The sequence below is a fragment of the Lutjanus erythropterus genome, chromosome 8 (genome assembly GCF_056507025.1).
Source record: "Lutjanus erythropterus isolate fLutEry1 chromosome 8, fLutEry1.hap2, whole genome shotgun sequence".
Lineage (NCBI taxonomy): Eukaryota > Metazoa > Chordata > Actinopteri > Lutjaniformes > Lutjanidae > Lutjanus > Lutjanus erythropterus.
The window spans coordinates 5923272-5946180 of NC_139324.1; the positions used below are offsets into that span (position 1 = coordinate 5923272).

Below are 22909 nucleotides of genomic sequence, written 5' to 3' on the forward strand. Positions count from 1 at the left end.
AAAAAAATCATTGTCAGGCTGCTACTATTTATGTTACTAACTACAACCACTCAGAGACAGTGCCATTGCTGGAAACAACTGTATGATATAATATAGTATTGGACAAATTACATTCTTTGCAAGCTCTCACAGGCTACATAAAAGGAAGTGTTGGGCTGGATTTGGCCCACAGGCCTTGAGTTTGACACGTGATTTATTGGCATCCAGCTGTGAGATTACATGTCACCCTCCCCTTCCAAGTGTATAGGAAAACCTGCAGTGGCTGAAAAACTTGAGCAAAACACAGCAGTTTATAAATACTACTAATACTACTATACTAATACTGTTATTATTAAAGATGTTTGTTGATTAATCTGTTGATAATTTTCTTCATTAATCAATTAGTTGTTTGGTCCATTAAATGCTAGAAATTGATGAAAAATGACGATTAGTCTTTCCCACAGTCCAAGATGATGTCCTCAAATGTTTTCTTGTGTCCACAACTCAAAGACATTCAGTCTACTGTCAGAGAGAAGTAAAGAAACCAGAAAATATTCACATTTAAGAAGCTGAAATCAGAGAATTTTGACCTTCTTTTCATAAAAAAATTGTTCAAACCAATTAAGTGATTATCAAAATAGTTAGCAATTAATTTAACAATCAATTAATTGATTAAACTTTTTTTTTCTTGCACTGCAGTGCAACACCTCCTATTGGTCCTATGATCAGCACTTGACGTGCTCTACACAACAACAGTGTGGTGCTTATAGATTTTTACCACTTTCAAAATTTGAAGATTTTAAATTGTTGGAACCACTGGAATGAAGACAACTGACATTGTGGATTCAAGCCAGAGAAATAATTATGAATTAAAAACTTTTTTTTTTCTCATTTTTCAAATAGACATCTGTTAATCAGTTGAAGGTTTTTAATTTGTAAAACTGTTGGTGCGGCCATAAAAAACAAGGGTTTCAATATTTCATTCAGTGTAAACATAACACAGCTTCAGTGAAGAGCTAGAGCAAGATAATAAAGGATCTGTTTAGGTCTGACATGGTCCAAAAAATGAGTAACTGTTCTTTAAGTGTGCAATCTTTAAACCCACCAAACACATTAAATACATCTGTACAGTTGGTCAAAGAAGCAATAAAGGCCTAAATTATTTACACAGAACATTTACCAGGCTCCGGATCGTCCAATAAACTTTGGTGCATTGGACTGTTACGCAGGCTGTGAGAGGATAATTTGGTCATATCTTTTGTTTGCTGCCGCTCTCTCTGCAGAGTAGTTTAACAGCACAGATCCACAGACAGCCCTGTTAAAGCTCAGACGGCCTCAGGCTGCCTGCTGGTCTGTCCTTCAAACTGTCTGCAGAAGGAGGAGGAGGAAGAGGAGGAGGGAGGCTCCGTTGTGTTAACTGCTGCCTCAGACTGATAGGACTCCCCCAACGCAAACCAAAGCTATGAATATGAAATTATAATCGCGTTTGCCCTTCTCCAACCTCTGTTCTAATTTCTTGTGTGGGCCGTGAGGTGGTCATTGTCAGCGGGCAGTGGGAGCGGTGGCGCGTTGACCCTACTGAGACACCGTAAAGCCGATTTCCACACTTCAATTCACTGCAGCAACCGTGGAAGAACAGCCCATCTTAAAAAAAAAGAGACACTCAGCCTTTCCTTCAGTCCCCGCAGAGGAAGTCCTCTACGAAGTTGTCATCCATCCCACGCCTTTTATTCAGCAGCTCACTTCCTGTGGGGTGGATGTCCCCCAGGAAAAGGCTGTTGCCAAGCGTTTTTATTACAGATTCACAGGGAAAACACAAAGCGTCTTTGATCAGCTGATGGGTAGAGCGAGTGCTCAGCTTCGTCTAAGAAACAGATTGACAGTTTTAGAGATTGTGAATGTACCTGTAGTTTCTACACTCTCTCCAATGCTTTAAATATGTTGGTGAAGCTGGTCATGTTACACTGATCTACAGGTGGACTATGGTTAGTTACACTGCTCAGCAACCTCCTAGATCCTACAAGATCATGAACGTGATCCTGTATCAAAGCAGACACTGATATTCATCGACTGGCATTCTCTCCTTTAGAGGGCAAAGGAAAATAAGACAAAATTGATGTTTTTAATTAGTATCATACCAGTGAGTGAATGCTCTTTCTTGATTGGCTGGCAGCTGTGCGCTAAAACTAGGGATGTGCATTATTAGTCAACTACATGATTAAACATCGCCATCCTCACTAGTCGGCACTAGAAATACTAGTCGTTTTTTTCTATTCTATTTAGAAATAATTTATTCATGCACAGTGTCAGTTAACTGATGTCTCTAAGTTGCTATGCAGCCACCTGATACTGGTTGGGGCTGCAGCCCCATCAGTCTGCAGCCCCTCTCGCCTAGCATGTATCACCCCGATGGCCCACCCAACCCCAGATGTTTTTATCAGCAAAGTGGGACTGATGACAGCTGGTAAAACCAGCACAGTTTGGCAGTGTTTTGACATAGAAAATGGAAATAAGTTGAATATAGGCTGTGACATAATAAACTGGTGTATAATCACTCAACTGGAGCAACATGTGACCACATTCAAGACAGACATTAACCTGCAAGCAGAGCAGACTGCTGCTGCTAGCACTGCTAACGTCAGCCACACTGTGTGGCAGGCTAGCAGCTAATGTCAGCTTTGGATGAACAATGCTTGCACACAGATACTGTGGTCCTGTTTGGTCTGAAAAGGTGAAGCATTTAGTTTTAAAAAGCAGCATTTAAAATATGATTTGGCAATTGCAGAATGTGATTAACACCTTTAAATGGCTCTTAATACACAGTATTTTTTTCAGACAGTGTTTATCAATTAATAAATTGAGCTCAATTTTAACTGCTGTCTGAGTTTTTCTTGCTGTTAAACTAGTCGGCTAGTCTAAATAGAAATTTGTGTTTAATAACACATTTTTGTTCCTGTTTTTTTAACAGGGAACTTAGTCGCCAAGAACATCCCTAGTTAAAACGGTTTAACGAACATGCAGTCAGCTCAGATTTAATCACCATTTGAAATTCATCCACTACAGTTACCGCTTCAGTTCTCTGTGTCCTAGAGACATGTCGTTTGCTTGAAAAATCACTCGCCCTGGCTCTATTTCAGCCAAGTTTCATGTACCTCCAACCTATTTCATCTGGCTAAAATGGATATGACATCCTTGACGTTTCAGCTTCCCCTCCTCAGAGCTGTCACAGGGGTGGATGAGAGACTAATTAAAGAGGCTGAGAAGAAGCATCATCTTTTATATGATCCACAGCGGCCTTTTCAGAGGAAATAACAGGGTAAGTAAGTAAACTGTCCTTCAACTATAAAACAAGGCCTATTTAAGAAAATTATGTTAGTTATGAATAAATAACTCAGACACCTAATTTACAAATCTACAGGGGGAGGAATCTCAAGTGTGCTGCGGTGACATCGCTCGCATATGTGGACAGTTATTTGCTTTCATCACTTCTAATTAGGAAGTGGCGTTACCTGTTATCAACTGCGGCAAACCAGCTGAATTTAGTTGTAAAAGGGACTAGAATTGTTCACTGTCATGACAACAGTAAGCTCCTACTTCATACTTGAGTGCAAAACCCTCACCAAAACATCTGCGAGTGATTTTATTTCATGTTGCTGGCAAATGACCATGGTGTAAGTGGGCTAATCAACTTGTAGGTGCGCATTAAACTTCACGTTGGGTCTTTCTTCGCCTCCACTTCATGCCCTCAAACCGTTTAACGCACACCTACTCGTTGATTATCCCTTACTTGTTTTCTGGCTCAAATCTACAATGTTAGTTTTCCTCATTCCAGTGGTTCCAAAAATTCAAAATCATCATTTTGACAATATTATAAATCCATGAGCACCACGCTGTTTGTTTGTATCTCATCATATGGCACATGTGAAGCGCTGATCATAGCACCAATAGAAAGTGTTGCACTGCAGTGCATCAACCATACACAGCATACTGTACATAACTCAGGATATTTCTCAACCTCAACAACTATTCTCTCTTAATCCATTGTTCTACACACACACGAGGGACAGCGGTGAGGAGAGAAAGTCCAGCTGCCACAGGAGCAGAGAAGAAGAAGAGCTGCTAGGGGAGCTGGGGTGTAGACTACAGGCAGGAGTGGAATGGAGTGTATTTATTTTTTTTAATTTTTGCCTTCTAGATACAAGCACAAGTGGAACAGTTAAAACTCCCAGCCAGCAACAAAGTAGTAAAAAAACATCTGTAGTTGAGCCAACACTGCATTAAAGTACATAACAGCTGTTTCTCTAAAAAGAAAAGAGCATTTTTACCAGTGGCAACCAAGGAATATGACAGTGATGTGACGTGGGTGCACGATACTGCTTTAAAATAAAGTCACAATATTTATGATATTCTGCGATAATGATATTCTTGATGATGTAATAAAATACTGAAAAATATTTTTGGTTTAGAACTCATGACAGCTGTTGAGCTCTCACTGCAAAATGTTTGTCTCTCCTTGCACTCAACTGGCTGCTTCTGCTTGAGGTGATGAAATTAGACTGTTGTTTTGCCCCTTTTTGTGTTACAGTCTTCTTGCACTTTTTACATACTACTCTGGGACCCAAACAACTTCCACATTACTGACATTATCATGATATGATTTTTTTTTTCTTTAATCATGCACAGCACATCCACAAGCGCACAAGTCTCTTTACAGTGTATATTTAACATTACTGGCATCTCATAAAAAGAACTTTTCCAACATTAGAAGCCAAAAACGTATTTTTTTACGATTAAAGTGTATTTACATCCAGCATTAAAGTTTCTTCATTTGTATTTTGTCTTTATTCTGTTGGTCATTGAAAAAATACTTTGTGTATGACTACTTACACTTTTTCAGATCTCTTAACATTTTACCATCATCAGAACACAAATACCTCAGATGTGGTTGCTGTGTTGTAATATTAGTATCTGATGTAGCCAACTAAATGGCTATGATGATGGAACAATTTTTTTCATATGCCTTTTCCTCAGAGTGGTATTCTAAACAATGAAACGGAGTTATGAGAACTTCAAAAGTTACGCTGTCTTTTTGCTTCTGTTTATAACTTCAAATTTCACACCTCTGATGCAATACTGTGTTTTAATGATGTTAATGATGAAATTAATAGTCTATTTCAAGTGTGCGATATTATTTTCTGGCCACCCACATTAATACATGTTTAAATTTGTTCTGATTAAGTTTGGATCACTGTTGTGACTTTAAACAGAGCCTGCCCTCTTGCTTACTCATCATTTATGCTACAATATATTCTGTGTGTATCTGTATCGAGAAGAAGACTGCAGAGAAAGAATATTAATGAGGCCTGGGCAATAAAACTGGTCACTGTACAAGGTCAACCACACAACAATGTTCACCCTGCAATAATAAAAGCATCCTGATGACCAAATGAGTGGCTTCAGTTTGCCCCTCGGAGCAGGCCGAGACTCTGCTGTGAGTTTAAGGACGACTTCTCCTGAGCAGGAAGTGGCTGAGGAGGAAATGCCTTTGTGATGAGAGGCAGCCAGATCTCTGCTGACACTCCCTGCCTGCCACATTTCCTTCAAAGCACCGCCTTCAACACATTGTTCTCATCTGCTCACTCGCAGTCCAGAAAGATGCTTTAGACTTAACGAGAAAGATATCAGATTTAACTTGTAAGGACACTGGCAGGACACCATCCCCTCACAGGAAGATAAAATGCAAAAGATAAAATGAAAACTGGCTTCCAAACATCACCCAACTCAATGAAAGATAACCAAGAATGTAAACCATGGATTAAATGTACGATATGGAAAAACATGCGTGATTCAGTTCAGTTCAATTCAGTTTTATTTGTATAGTTCCAAATCATAACAGTTATCTCACAGAGCAGATCTAGACGGTAATCTTTATAAATAACAGTTCCCATCAAGAGCAAGCACTGAGGTGACTGTGGTGAGGAAAAAAAAACATCCTTTTAATGTGCAGGAACCTTGAGCGATCAAGACTCTGTCTCTACGGGCAGAGAAATACTTTTACTTACTTTTACTTTTACTTTTTTTTAACTACGTGTTCGTGTACGCATGACATCTGCCTTATGTATCCTGCGTCCATTTGGAGCATCAGTTGTGCACGTCCTCAGAAATTAACGTCTGCAAGATGCAATACCCACATGGCTGATAGAGGCAGTGTGGGGGCAGAAAGTTTTGAGGACAGGCTCATTGAACAAGTCTTCAACTACCCTCATATCGTTGCCGCTACACAGCGACAAACACCTGCCACAACAGCTGGCAACAGATAAGTTCAGTTTTGGAAGCTGATGTCGAAACATGTCGAAATAAATGGAAATGGGCTCAAGACTGCCAAGTACGTGCACTGAGGAACATAACGGAAAAAGAGAATGCCTTTTCTTCTTTCTTTCGTTTTTAGGATCAGTTTATGGTCTGAGTTCTCTGTTCTGCACTTTAGTGGTGTTCCCTACACAGACCAGTTGTCTTTGCAAACACATGGTCAAACAGCAAGTATATTTTCAGCCTATTTTAAAATTTTTCAACCAGCCACCATCAGCAAAATAATATCACAACCACCACACCAAAAATCACCCAAAAACATAACCAGTGATGAATTCAGACCATCGCCGATATATTCGTCCAACACTAGCGTACATGCTCATATAACACAGGCCTCTTACACTGACAGTAACAGTCTGTCTTAGTGCGCATTCGCTCAGTGGATTTTTTTAATTCTTGCTGTGTATCAGGTTGCAAGGGTTGTTGTATAAAGTTGCTGCCACCGGTGTTTTCCCAAGTAGCCCATCTAATGAGGATGTTTTGAAACTGTATTAAAAACTGAAGATGACCCTGTGCTCTCTACTTACACAACCTTTCAGCTGAGTGCACTCTCACATGCACACATGTACACACATAGAGCATGTGGGTGCAGGACTGATACAGACAGACATGCTGTTGTTGTTGCTGCAGACATGTTAGAAAAAAACTGTTTAATAGCCTATTAAAAAAGCCGACTGGACTTAAACAAGTAGTTGGCTGTTTGGCAACTACTTATGGAAAGCTCTCAGAAGCTGAAATTCTAACCAATTTTAAAAATCAGGTTACACCACACACACATAAAGAGACACTAAACTAATCTCAAATATGCACACACCACAAGATTTGAAAATGGCGGTGTATCATGTACCGCAGCATATTACAGTATTGAGATTATTGTGCCAGAGGGAGTATCATCTCATGGGGAACATGAATTAATGTGATCTCGTGAGGAAGCAGATGTAAATAAAATGAAGACTGAACTGAAGCAGAAGGCTAAAAAAGACTGGATGACAAAATGTTTAGGGAGACACGGTCAACACAGTTGTTTATTCTTCAGGAAAAACTGAAGGGCAGATTTTAACCAGCTAACATTAGCCTCAAGGGCTAGAATGGATACCATTGTTTTTGGCATACCCAGATTGTATGAGATTTAAGCAGCCAGAATATCCAGAAACGCAACTGTAGAAATTTGATTGCAGTCACATTTTCTCCACCTCCACCCCAAAATAAAATTAAAAAATAAGCATTTTTCCTTTTACCTGCAGTGCTATTCATCCATCTAGATTGTTTTGGTGTGTGTTTTCAAGTTTTGGAGATACAGGCCATACAATATATACAATAGTATTAGAATAGAACTAGACAGTATTTGCATGTGGTGCTCAAAAAGCCAAAAAATACATTTGAAAAACTCAACAGCAATGTCTCTTTCCAGAAATCATGACCCAGTTACACAAGATAATCCACAGACCTTGTTGTGAGCCCTTTCATGTCGGAACTATTCTCTTTCTACCATAGAAAGAGCTCTAAAATTATACATATAATTACTGTGCTTTGGCTAAATTTTCATTCTAAGACTAAATAGCAATTTGCTGTGGTGCTGTAATATGGACTTAGTCCCAAACATTTTGAAATGATTCAATTATTCTACTTCAAATGGCAGACCACCCAGTGTTTGCCCTGACCAGCTCCTCATGTCTTAAGACTTGAGCAGCGAAGATGAACGGTGTGTATCCATAAAAAGGCAGGTGGCTCCTGCACACACCTGAAATGTTGGGAATGTGGCAGAAAAAACCTGCATCATAACAAGCTTGATTTTGCATTACATAAGTCAGATATCAAAGCCACATCTGCAAGGAACTATTTTCTTTTTACCGTAGAAAGAAAATAGCTCCTGCATGAAACTGCTCACAACGAGGTCTGTAAATTATCTTGAGTAACTGGGTCATGATTTCTGGAAAGAGACACTGGTGTTGAGGTTTTCAAATGTATTTATTTGTGCTTTGAGCACCACAAGCTGAGTGCCTTCTAGTTACATTATATTTGAGTGAACGCTCCATGGCAAAAACATTTGAATGCACACTTAACTGTTGGATGGATAAATAATAGATAGTCTGGGCGGAACATCAGTACCAACCAGGGTACCAGATTTCTCTGGTACCAGATTGTCTGTATTCTGCCCTGCTTAAGACCGAATGTTATTCAAAATTCATCCATACCACTGTGGAAACAACACTTACCACACTGCCACAGGAACTTTATCAAAATACAGCGTAACAAAAGATTCAAAACAGGAAACATCTGATCAAAAGTGAACTAAAGTGCAGCATATGCTGGCAGCATCCAGACATGTTTGAGCCAGAGGACGGTGACAGGATGTTTTTTTTCTTTCTGTGTCTGATTGTTGGAACTGAAGTGAGCTGAAGAGAACTGCTGGGCTGATTTGGACTAAGAGAGTCACTGAAGGTACGTTTGTAACTGACCGTTAGGGAGGGTGAGGGTAAGGAGTCGTTCCATACGGATCACAGGTCAACTACATTCCATGACACCACTACAACCTGGTTATGCCACAAAATGGATCTGGACTGGTAGAATAAGGCTGTACACCCTCAAGACACAAACATCTCAGCTACTTACTTACTTCATCTGTCCACATGACACATCAAAATGAGAATCTTACACAATTAAATTAATTTAGATTCCATTTAGTCCGTATCTGTGTTGAAATAAGATAACAAAAACAAGTTGGTTTTATTTTTATTTCAAAATCTAAAAAAAATCAGATGACATAAACTGACCTGATACTGCATTCTGAATGTTGCTGAAGCAGTTCAGGTTAAGTAGAATAAATTCCTTTTGTTTTTGTTTTTACCTGCTCCCTATTCCCTCACTCCCCAGAGAGGACACATGCAGTGTATTCTGGTGCGAAACACTGAATGTAAACAGAAGCGTGTTTGTTTCCAAGAACACTCCACAGGGCATCTTTAAACAGCATTTTACATAATGCTGTGACAACAACAACACCACCAAGCACAGCAGCAGAATATTTCTACAGACACACCTAATATACAACTGAAGTGAAGAGCACGGCAGCAGAGGGAGAGACAGAGAGGACGACTGAGAATAACTGTGGTCAACTGCTCAGCTGACCACAGGGTTATTTTCTGAAATGCATGATGTCATTAATTTTTTGAATAAAAAGGAAAAGATACAAAACAGAAGGCACGGGCTGAAGATGAACTTGAATTCATCTGGTTGTTTTCTGCTTATCTGTTTCAGATTTTGAAATGAAAACAACAAAGCACACACATATGGACTGAACAGAAGTTAAAGTGAAGCCAGCCGTGCCTCACATTTACAGCCACAAACATGCAGAGTTGTCTGGTTCGGTCTCCAGCGAGGGAGGATTTAGCACCTGACGAGCGGCGGCTGAACGAGCTCACAGACCTTGAATTAGCTTGTGAATTCATCAGATAATGAGAGGAGCCCAGATGCCGTGTTCTCAGGCAGCAGCTCAGCGAGAGATGTAAGAACACAAACAGTCTCATACTGAGTCAACACTGCTGAGGCCTCAAGTGTTTGGAAACAAAGCTCCAGTATCTCCTGTCCCGGAGCGAGGCGGAGCCCCCGCTGCAGAGTACACGTGTGCTCAGTGCTCAAATTCTGCGGTTGAAACATCTGAAAAAATAAGTCACAAGCACAAACTTTGCGGCTGGCACAACTCATGTAAACAGTAAGCAGTAATGGGTGCCACTAGAACCATTATTAGAACAAGTGATGAACATTTCTTGTCGCGTGTACAGAGAGGCATAGTCCCTCCCTCTCCAGTGTGCTCTATGGGACCTTACTTTGCAAAAAATATGAACTGTAGTATATAACAAGAGACAAATTATTTTTTTGTTCCTGTTCAAATTGTGCAGTGAATTACACATAAAATATTTGTGGCTTTAAAGGATAATGTTATAAGTCAAGAAAGTCTCAGTTTGTGGTAGGTTTGCTGTAGTTTAGTTTAGCTTTGTGTGAAACCGCTCAGTGAACTACATCTCTTGTCTCGCACAATATGTCACCAACACCGACATCGCAGTTCTCTGTAACGTTATCTTACCACAATACTAATTAACCTGTTGATAGTGTAGTATTCCAACAGGTATGCCTAAAATAAAACTGTTTAATCTTTATCTAAAAAATCAAGACAAACCCTATTAATTAGAGCTGCATCAATAATTAAATGAATCACCAACTATTTTGATTAGAGATGCACCGATGCCAGTTTTCTTGGCCTATTCTGATTTCCGATTTTAAAAGTCCTGCCCTGCCAATTCCGATTTTCAGTCTTTCTAAGAACTATAATTGACAGCATTAAGAAATATTTTTGCAAACTTTTCTTGTAAAATTAAATTGGATGTTCATAATAAAACACTGATAATTAAATATTCATTAAATACTATTTTACATTTTCTCCAGAAGTCCTCCAGCTTACAGCCAGGCCTCATTATATTATTATATTAATATTATGTACTAGAAAGAACACAATCTCACAAGATCTCACAGGATTTCGCAGGATGCAATTTCAAGTGATCTCATGTGGAAGCAGATGTAAACAAACCGGAGAGTGACATAGTGCAACAGTTTGCTGTAGTAAAGGTTTGGAGTGAGAAACACAGAATGAAAAGTTTAACAAGTCTGGATGAGGAAATGTTTGAGGAGACACATCAACACAGGTTGTTTATTCTTCAGCCAGAACAGGAGGTGAGATTTTAACTGTCCCTCTGTGAACAGCAGTCTGCTGCTGGCTAACATTAGCATGAAGAGCTGGAAATTTTACTGCTGTTCTGCGACATCATCGGCTGCTGTGTCTCCCTGTAGACTGTCTGTCTTCTCTTTATCCTGTTCTTGGAATCTATCACTAACACCGACTTCATGCAAGCATGTGTCTGAGTTTGTGTAGCTGTGATCAGCTCTTCTGTGGGTGTTACCTTAGGTCAGTGTGTGTGCTGCGCGCATGACATGACCATTGTGCAGAGCATGTATGTGACAATGACAGGCACAAAACTGGATATGTGACAGCGACTGGCCAGTCACCGGTCATGCAGAAAACCAGCCGGTTTCAGTCTCTGGCCGGTCGATCAGTGCATCCCTAATTTTGGTAGATGAATCAGTTTGAGTGATTTTATGTGATTCCAGCTTCTCAAATGTGAATATTATCCATTGAGGACAAAACAAGACATTTGAGGACATCATCATGGGATTTGGGAAACACTGATCAACATTTTTCCATATTTTATAGGCAAACAACTATTAATCAATCAATCAAGAAAATAATCTGATTAATCGACTATGAAAATATTCATTAGTTGCAGCTCTAGTATTCACCCTGTGTGATCTGCCCACTTCAAAGAGAGGTTGTATCATATCCCACCTCTGTTTTAGAAACCATATTCATTATTTCACACACTCACTCAGAGTCTGCTGCACCAACTCCTGATCGCCTGAGGTCCATACAACCTGATCTGAGACAAACACATACACTAAGAACTCTCAGGGCAGTTATTCTCTTTGTAAGATTCACTGTCTGTTTGATGACTTACAAACTCTCTTCAGGGTACTGTGATGCTGACTCGGGGCAATAAACTGCATGTTAAAACATTTGGTCTGCAAACACCTCTGTCTGTGTCAGTCAGAGGGTACATTTGTTTAATATATACAGGTGTTAATGCAGGGTAGTCTACGGTGTTACACACCGGTTCAATTGGTTTATTTTCTTCTTCTCTAACCAAAAATGTATTCCATGTAATTCTGTCAGTGCTGCACCAGCTGCAGCCATCATTCATTCCTTTACTTGACAATATAAACATACCAAGGTGGAATGGCTGCAGGGATAAAGTAAGGGAGAATGTGCGGAATGTGGAGCTCCAAATGAAATCATGCATTATTCAAGTGAAGGAGGAGTAAAAAAGAGACAACTTATCATTCTTTTGACGACAAAGAGGAGGTTAGAGATCATGTTAAACTGTCATTGTGGGCTTTTATCAGGAAATTCATGGGGCTGCTTTTGTTGTTGTCAGTCTTGTCACGAACTTGTAAACAATGGCATTGCGCTCACAGCCCGATCCCTGTACCCCGTCACCCAGACACGCACGCTTCACTCCCTCTGCTTTCTCTAATAAGAAGAGTATACAGTCAGCAGTCATGCTGCACCAGACAACAAAACTGATGGACAAGTGAAACTTTGCTGACCACTAGAGGGCCAGGAATGTGAGGTTTTACTCCAATTTGTTCAGTGATTGAAACAAAACTCTGGTTCACTGACAGCTGTTTACACTGGCTGGAGAGACAGTCGACTTTTCAGCTTTGTAAGTGGGATTAAGAAGAAGGACGACATCTTCATACATAACTAGCTAATGGCACAGCTACACACATAAGTTAGCGACTGAAAATTGGCTACAGAATGGCAACAACCTTGTGAGGCAGCTTGATTTCTGAGATCACAAGATCATGTGAAAATGCATCTTGGCAGGCTTCAAGTTACCCGTTTGTGTCCACACCAACACTGGTGCACCCAATCAGCACTTTAGGAGAGACTACTGGCAGCTATAGGCGTTTTATGAGTGACGACATACAGACATGTGTAAGTTGCTAACTACATCTTCAGATTGTGGCTTCTTGTGTTTCCTACTTGGCTGACTCCTGTTAGCCAAGTAGGAAGTGTTTTTTGGAAAGTGCCTGCCCTTTTCCAAACAGTTTCTAGGGACAGCTATCTATCCAGCTATCTGCTGTGTCAGGTTAAAGGACTGATTCTTCTAGTGGTTGTTCAAAGCTAGTTGATTGTGGACATGATGTTTTGATTTTGAAGCCGCCCCTCAATCTTGTTCTGACTGGCCATGAAGCATGCCGTTCAAACAACAGCCCTAAAGCTGGTCAAGCTAGTCATGTCATCTGGCAGACTTGCAAATGAGCTGGGAGCTCTGGGTGCTGGCAACATGTAGGGAAGTTAAGCTGTGTTCGACTGAACTGGGATGTCTGAGCTGGAAATGGCATCACACTCAAGTTGACCATGTTCATAGAAAAAAAAAGTCAGAAAACCAAGAAAACCTTTGTCCAGCTTGATAACAACACACTGTGCTCACATTTTGCACATACAAACACCCCAGCAACATGTCCACAGATAGAAGTTGGACAGTACTGTGTGTACAAGACACAAAAGATATAAGTGCTAATAAAAAAGTTTATTACTACAGCGTTTGAGGTCTGGGTTGGTTCCTCCAACCGTCTGAGTCAGAAATCAGACTTCATGGGGGCATTCCATTTTGGGTTAGGCAACACAACAAATAAAACAAACAAAATAAACTCACAAAATCACCAACCGAAAAACAGCAATGGAGCAAATCACTGATGGCTAATATATTTGTCCTATCTCCTGAGCTTAGTTTCAGTTTGGTTAGGGTTCATTTCCAACTGGAAACCTGGAAACTTCCCAGTACAAATGGATGGGTGGTGGTGGTGGGGAGCAGGGGAAAGACCGATGACTCACGCCTGGTATAATGGCTGGCTTCAGTCCCCTGACAAGCAAAGCTGACAAGGGTGGCCCTGGGCTGAGGTTGGGATGACAGGGGAGCAGGGTACCAGTTGCTTGTCTGATGCCAACTACAGCCGTGCCTTCCCTGTCATAATTCGTGATGTCATCGGCTGGAAGTGAGCTTCAGCGACACCAGAAGACGCACGTTCACAGCTGTAGGGGAGGAGGTGGAGAAGTCTTATCTGGAATCCTGTGTATTCATTCAAACAATGAGGTCTATTCAAGTCCAGCTGTAACCCAACATCAGGCCAAAGGGATGAAGTAGTTCAGTAACTCAGAAAGTGATAAAACAGGTCAAATTCTGAGTAACTTCTCACTGAAATGTTTTCATTCTCAGGTTAATGAAAGCATTGCAATCACCCATGATAGGAATCAAGGCCATTTATTCTGATTATACAACAAAGGGTTGTACAATAAAATTAAATTTGTAGTTTCTTCATGCTACACACAAAATATAACATATAAAATCTAACACAATGTCTAGTCTGATATCATGATATCAATATGATAAATTAATCCACTGCTGAAAATAGTCCCCAGCAAATGCATTATTTGCTTCTGTTTGAGCAGCGTGTTCTCTCAACTACAGTGACAATGGAGTTGGATCTGAGGAGAACAGGCAGGATAAGGTAGTCAGAAAGTATATTTAAGATAGGCGACCACATTAGTGATTATTTCAGTATTAAGTAACACAAGCCTTTTCATTTCATGCTTCTGTAAAAGGACTCTGTTTTATCCACCTTGCTCTTAAACTTAGAGAAAACTGCGTAATACAGTGTTGGAGTTTGGCCCACATTCTCTGACTAAACTCGTGTTTCCAGGATAATCGACGACTGTACTTCAGCTCATAATCTTTGTCTTTATTCACCATCATTCCATGCCCAATTGGTAGAGCGCAAATGCAACTTGCAATAGAAATGAGAAGGAAGTGAGATGGCTCATTCCTTAGCTACTTCTATCATCAACTGCGGATAAAGTTATTTTTTTTAATTCTTCTTGCCCGATCAGGCAAGTGATATATATGGTATATATGTATATATATGGTACTATATATGGTATATATGTAATAATAATAATAATACAAACAAAAAATATATACTAATACTAATAATAACGGATAATTATATACACTATGCAGTATACTTCTACTGTACTTCTGTACTCTGTTGTCTTACTCAATGTCCCGCCCACAGCACTATCTGATTGGTTAGACATCATGACTAATAGCCAGTCAACACGGTTGTGTCACAGACAGGCAGAGACAGAGCTGCTTTAGTTATCGAGTGGAGACTGAAGAGAGAGCAGCAGACATCACCAAAGTTACAACAAACATCACAATCTCATGATCTACTTCTGTGATAACAAGCGCACCCAGTTTCCCAGTTACAACAATGAAAATGCCTGAAGTCATGGTTTGGCATGGATTTCACTTGATGAAGGTGAAAGCAACGTCCTTTAACTCAGTTTCTCTTCCTTTTCTTAAGACTCTGCGTCCCACAGTCTTCAGAGTAAAACCTAGCAGCACCTGTCTTGTCTTTTCACCACAACTCTGCACTGAGATTTAGGGAGTTATTACTTTGAAAAGTAACAGCGGCAGTAAAACTGTATTTCACACTACGATGGTTACATTCAGGATGTGGATCACATGCGTGCCGAACCGCGGACAGACAAACTGCGCTCCGTTATACCACTTCTATTTTGTCTACAGTTTCCAAGGTTGAGACCGAACTATTACTCTCTGTTTTTGCCAACTCAAACAAACACAATGGTCACTAAATGGATTACTTATATCAATCAAATCTGAATTGACTGTCATATTTCTGGATCATGGTCTGCAGTAATGTGAAGAACATGTGATTTATGGAGACATTCAGAAACAGTGGTGTGGTCCTTTTGGTCCTTTTTAGTATTCTAAAAAACAGGTTATTTCTAGGGATATAATGATACATCGAGGCAAAATGCTCTATAAAAGCCAAAGTATGTTTGTGAAGTTTTTTATGAACTACTAGATCTAAAAAAAATGAATATCTGAAGAGTCATAACTTGTTTTTGTTGTCTATCCATCTTTCCTCACTACATTTCAGTCTTTCTTAACCTCAGGTGTGCATGAACTACAGGTTATGTGAACGTCTTTTTAAACTACATAGAAGCATGAGATGTGGTTGAAAGCTCTGGGGAAAAATAGAAAAACTCATCTGCGGGCATTTAGTTGAGATTATTTTGAGCTGACAGTTTGGATCGTATGATGGTTTTGAGTCACAGATCAGTTCATTTTTCAAATCATCAAAAAAAAAAAATCATCAGTATCAGCTATGACAAGCAAGTAATTACCTTACATCCCTAAGGTTATTCAAAGTTAATGAAAATATTAAATATGTATGATGTTAAATCTTTTGTAATGGTATCAAAGTTGTGATACTTTAGTGCCCAACTTATGTACATGTACTGTACACAACAGCTGATAGATTGAAAGAATAATAGAGGAGACACCATCCTTTAATCAATCTAGGCCATCACTACGCCTATTTAGTCCTTGATGCTATAAATTATTTCAAGATACATTTTTTAATTTATATGTGTGTAAAACAAGAGAGCCCCACATACATAATTAAGGCTTATGGAATTGCTTTTAATTAGAATATAAATGAATTATTACATATAAACATGAAACATACAGGAAGTACCAGCCTAAATTAAGGTTCATGTCTTCTTTCCTTATTTTCCTTTTGAACAGTACATTACAGTACATAGGCTTCCTGTGTGTGAACACGAAGGTTCAGTGAGTCATAGTCACACTAGTCCAGCTCTTTGGAAATAAGCACACATTTCACCAACTGCTGGAGCACTGTGAGGCACTTCTAAATCAAACATACTATATGCATGTATTATTCAATATGAATATTATATCAAGAGTAAATAACAAATGGTTATGATGAATCATCTAAGTGAAATTAAATCTATGAGAAACTGACTGCTGTTGTTTAGCATGTTGGCAAATCACCCAGTTTATTTTTCATGTTGTTTGTGCTGCATACAATATCACATCAAACTAACTTCTCTGCTGCACAAATGTATTTATTTATGTCATAGTAAATTTCATGGCAGTCAGTCTGGGCCTAATAGTTCTTGAGATATTTCAGTCTTGACCAAAGCGGTGGACCGGCCAAGGCTGCCAACCAGAGCTCCCAGGCCCTTGCATGGCTATAAATATGACTTCAGTATTGGTTTGATGGCAGCAAGATTCCAACAAAGCAGGGACTCAGGCCACTTTGGCCAAATCATCTAAAAGCACTTTATTTTGAGGTCAAACCAAACTGCACCCCTGATATGTGTGTAATGAACCCTCACTGCACAAGAAAACTGTGTGCGCACCATAGCCACCCAGTGGTTCATAGACTACCGTTGTGAAGCTTCAAGTTTTTCTTAAACAAAATGTAGTTACCAGACAAAATGAAGGGCCAAGGGTCTTTTAGTACAACCGAATCCTGAACAAGACATTTGTAGATGACCAAAATGTTCCAATTATCACATGGTCAAAGTTTTGAGATGAAAACACGAAAAACACAGCAAAACAAGTTCACATCTATTTAAACATACACAGTGTCATGGATACATATTGCTACGCATCTGTCCTGACTGACGGGTCACCGTTGTGGCAACTTGTCAGTCCCATGGTAGATGCATCCTAAAGTACAGCCTGTTTTATCATCTATTTTACTCTAAATGGAACCATAATAATGAAGAAGGCTTGAAACTAGCAATTGAGGCCATAAACTCATTAGAAAACTGTTTACTGAGGTCATAAATCAAGAGAGAAATTGGGTCATTTTCTCCTAGACTGCTGTAAAATCTGACTTCTTTTCGCAACTGGTAGAGTCGCCCCCAGCTGGCCAAGAATACACGTACTTCCTCATTGGCTTCACATAGTCAGACCCAGAGGCTACATCCACTTCTACAGAAGGTCAATGTTGAGGCAGGAAGTCTATCTGTAAACAGACAGTTTAGGTAAAACATTTAATGGTCAACTTTCTTGTCTCTTTTTCTCTCAAATAATTTGATTTAGATGACGAATCTTAACACTTAACACTGAACATCCTCAGTTAGTTTGTGACATGTTATCATAACTAGAAATGATGGTCAAAAGTAAGAAATGAGTCAGTCAGGATAATTTTCAAAAAAGCACACAAATTTCCTTTAAAGGGCTGTTTAAAAGTTCCAACATCAACAATAGGAACAAGCCAAGCATGTAGCTTTCAGATATTGGCTAAACCACAATGTGGTACGTGTGAAGAACAACAGGTCAGCTTAAAGCCTAAGAATAAGATGAAAAAGTCAGGAGACTTGAGCTCAGCATGTTAACAGCTTTTCTCTCCACGAATGCCAGGAAACGCACGGGTCATAGATTAGAAAAGATGAGAAATAAATAATCTCATTTTAAATTTCACAATTACACTGACACATTACAACGACACTGTCAAGGATCAACAATAAGGATTGCCAGGGGCAAGTAAAATGCCATGGAGGAATAATGAATCTATCAACATGAATACATGTTTTTGCAGAGCTTCTCTAACCTACTGATGGTGGTTGAGCTGATCCTTGAGCTCCAACTGTCCACTGCTGCCTGTTAGCATAGCTTCAGTACCATGAGGAACATTATGACACACTGTCTCCTTGCTCTTCATGTATGTTCAATATTAAACATAATAATTCACTTTTTCATTAATTTATGACGCACTGAAAAAGATTAAAAGTCCAAATTATGATTCAAGACTTATTATATTTAACATTTAGATGATCCTTTGTGGCACCAGTTAAAGGAATAATTTGGTATTTTGTCCCCACTAGGTTTAGTTCATTAAACCAGCGTTGATTAATGATGATGAGAAAGTATAGATATTTTGTACCTGGGTCCACCCAATACAGAGAAAGAGAGGACAACTTGTTGAGTTTAAGTGCTTGGTTCAGAAGCTGGAACTAAACCACAGCCACTTCAGGGCATGTTTCAGCAGCTCTGCAACAGCTGGCACCAAACTTAAATATGCAGAGGAGTAATTTCAGATAGTCCATTGACCTGGGGCTGTGTCTAGTTGTGGGTAAGATCTATTATATGATTTGTAAACAGTTTTCAGCTGGGCTTAAACTGCATTTGGTTAATTCATATTCTTCCACAGGAGGGGGGCTGTCTGTAACTTAACTGGAAGTTAAAACAAAGACGTTTCCCGTAAAATGTTTAAGATTGATATACACACCATTATCACACTGAAGCTCATTTGCTATTCCTAGCAAAATTTAGGAAAAATCAACCTTGGTCTGACAGAATTCTGGTAGTATCGATGTTAAAGTTTGTAATGGCTGCATACAGGCAGAGTCGGCTGCATAGCAAATCTAAATGGGGTGGGGCACATAGGGTAACCATGGTAACATAATCCAAGTGTCACAATATGTAACTTAATTACTTTCCATTACTTTTAGATTACCTCAATATAAGATATGATGAAACTGTTTAGCCCAGTAAAGTGCTTTTAGGGCTGCAACAAACAATTATTTTCTTTATCCATTAATCTGTCAATTCTTCTCTCAATTAATCGATTTGTTAATTGGTCTATTAAGTGTTGATCAAAGCTCAAGATGATGTCCTGAAATGTCTTGTTTTGTCCACGACTTAAAAATATTCAGTTTACTATCAGACAGGAGTAAAGAAAACAGAAAATATTCTCATTTAAGAAGCTGAAAAAAAAAAGACTCAAAACAATTTATCAGTTAATTAGTCCTGTTACAATCTTGTCACTTGAAAAATAGGTCCAAACGTGTGGAGCACGCAGATATATTTCTACATGTTTGGACATTTTTTTCAAGTCTTTCCTGTAACAATGATTTTCATTATCGATTAATCTATCAATCATTTTCTCATTTAATCGATTAGTTGCTTGGTCTGTAAAATGTCAGAAAATGTTGATCACTGTTTCCCAAAACCCAAGATGGCATCCTCAAATGTCCTGTTTTGTCCACAAACCAAAGATATTTAGTTTACTGAATAGTAAGGAGTAAAGAAACCAGAATATTTTCATATTTAAGAGGCTAAATTCAGAGAATTTGGACATTTTTTATTATAAATGACTAAACCATTCGCAAAAAAGTTGTTGATTCATTTAATAGTAAATCAATCAATACAGCTCTAGAATTAACATCATGGAAAAAAGAAAATATTAAACATGTTGCTCCCGTTAAACTGTATGTAAGTGACTCAGGGGGAAGTCAGGCAATAGAACCAATCACAAAACAGTGTGAGTGGTTCTATTATCCATGTAAGGCAGCTGTAAGAGTAATAAAAGCAGCAAGTGTTCACACTTGAGAAGCTGGAAGCAGAGGCTTTTTGTCTTTTTTGCTTAAAAACATGCAACAACCATCAAAATTTCTGCCAATTAATTTCCTGTTAATCAACTAATCAATTCAGTAATAACTGTCACCATTCTTCATGTCCCTGTGTGTATTTATTTTGCCTACTGGCCTCCACAGTTCCTGACTGAAACCTCTGGGATCTTCGCGCAGACATGAGGCAGCCTTGTGAAGATGATGAAGATGATGTGTGTTATTTAATGCCATGGCAACTGGTGTCACCCACAGTCCCTCTCCAGCTGCAGACAGGCCACCGTGATAGCAGCGGCTTCATTAGCATTACAGTGAGACTTAACGGACCAGCACGTTATAACAACGCTACAGCTGGAAACATGACATTTATTACAGCTTTTTAAGGCTTTAGTTTGCTTTCAAGCGGTTATAAACTTGTAACGACGAATTCAAAAAGACTTTTATGACATTAATGTAGCTGCTTTAACAGGAAAACAACCGTTACTGTAGTTTTACAGCAGGTACGATACAGTTACACCCACAGAAAGGCTCTCTGGGACTTAAAACGGTCCAGCAAACAGCGACACAGACAAAAAAGAAGAAAAACGCGACTTAACCGTCTTGGAAATCCAAACTAGACCAGTTTTATGTAGATTAACCGTCGTTTTCTTACCCACAGCTACAAATACGGCCACTTTGACTACATTTCCCACGATGAAAAGTTACAGTTTATTCTTCAGGATGAACAGCGTCGCTCCCAGGTGGAGCGGCTCAAACATTTTCTCACACCGACAACACTTTTCCACGGTGAGGGAAAAAACCCGTTTTTACCACACAGAGAGGAAGGTGGAGACGACAAAGACACGGCAGCTTACCTGGTGGAGACGAAGTCTGTTTTTGTCCCATGAAGAAAGCGATAAAAGCGGGGAGCCAGGCGGCAGTCTCCGTCGAGTTCTCCCGGTGCTGTCGGATGTGTGTGTGTGTGGAGCCACCGTGTTCTTCTCCTGGAGGAAAGCAGCCGAGCTCTAGCTGATGTCACCGGGACAGGGAGGGGCCTCACCGGGACACATGATGTCACTTCACTGGTTCAAATGACTCCCACTACACAACATTTATATACAGACGAGACATTTTATTCTGTTATCACGGACTCTCCCAGTCTGTCACAATAAGACATCAGCTCCCACAAAACTACAGTAACACACTGGGTCACAACTACCAGGAGCTCCTCTGACTGCACACAATGGTGGAAAGTAACGAACAGGCTGGAGTAACGGGTTACAACGTAGGTAACGCGATTACTGGATACAAAAAAAGATGAGTGTATTCCATTACTGCTACAGACAAAAAACGTAGTCAGATTACGGATATACCTAGTGAAAATTGTGATTATTAATAGGATTATCATTTTAAAACACAGTGTGGACACAGTTGTGAATTCATTATCATGGCCTCCAGTGAAAAGATTTCAACATTTTTTTTGTCTGAAAATCAAACAGTCAATCAATCAATCAATCAACTGAACACAGCAAACTAATAAACCTGACTCCAAACAAAAACTTATACCTGCAACGATTATTAATCAACTTTTAAATTAATCTCAGTGGTGGACAAAGTACTCAACCCCAGTACTTGAGTCAAAGTATAGATCCTCCTGGTCAAATATTACTCAACTACAAGTGAAAGTTGCTCAGTCAAAATTTTACTTGAGTTAAAGTACAAGAGTACTTGGTTTTAAAAATACTTAAGTATTAAGTCCATTTTCTAATATCAATACATGCTGTATTGTTTTCATGATGCATTTACAGAAGCTTGTAACCATAGACATATATACGTAGACGCCGCATTGAGCGCTGAATCATACATCGACGTTGCCACCATATTGGATGTGGCAAGAGTGAATGGACAATATGCTTTATTCATTCATGCAGAGTGGCAACACACGGAAAAAGCTGTGCAAGACCATTCTTTTCCAAGGTTTTCAGTTTAAAAACACACACACAGAGACTGTAGTTGTATAGTTGTATAGATATATGTATGTATATATGTTAGGGGTGCAACGGATCAAAAAACTCATGGTTCAGATTGTATCACGGGTTTGAGTCACGGATCGGATCATTTTTCAGATCAGCAAAAAAGAAAAAAGTGGGATTAGGGTTAAATTATTTTAAAAATGCACTTGTCTTTGATCTTTGTCCATCTGTAATTATCACCACAGTTATGTAATGTAATAATAATGATAATAGTAATGATAATGGTAATAATATTAAAAACTTCAAACTTATACAGTGCTGTACTATGTATATACTATACATATATTAGATCATTATACACTATACAGTATAATACACAACTATGCTCTGTAGTCTGGCTCAATGTCCCGCCTACAGCAGCACATCTGATTGGTTAGACGTCATGATCAATCAGCAGACACACTGTGTCACAGACGGGGTGAGACAGAGCTGCACCGGTGAGCAGAGAGGAGCTGTGTAGAAGTTAAAACAGCTGATATCACCAAAGTTTCAATGGACATCACAGTTTTATGATCTGTTTCTTTGGTGATAGCAGAGTTACATCAGTGAAAAAAGTTATGGTCTGGATTTCACTCAAGGTGATGTGACGGCTTTTAAATCAGTCGCTCTTCACAGAGATGAGCTG

At 39.3% G+C, this 22909-nt stretch overlaps 1 protein-coding gene across 2 annotated transcripts in view; it reads right to left on the reverse strand.

The window, feature by feature from the left end:
• Positions 1 to 21268, reverse strand: part of sh3bp4a (SH3-domain binding protein 4a) — a 54620-nt gene extending 33352 nt beyond the window's left edge. Inside the window, exon 1 of one of the 2 annotated variants that reach the window (XM_084724324.1) lies at positions 21127 to 21268. The gene's annotated coding sequence lies outside the window, so the exon portion shown is untranslated. Of the gene's footprint in view, positions 1 to 13855; positions 14029 to 21126 lie in introns of those variants that run through there. The other variant, XM_084724325.1, reaches the window with a different exon arrangement.
• Between the last annotated feature and the right edge of the window lie 1641 nt (positions 21269 to 22909).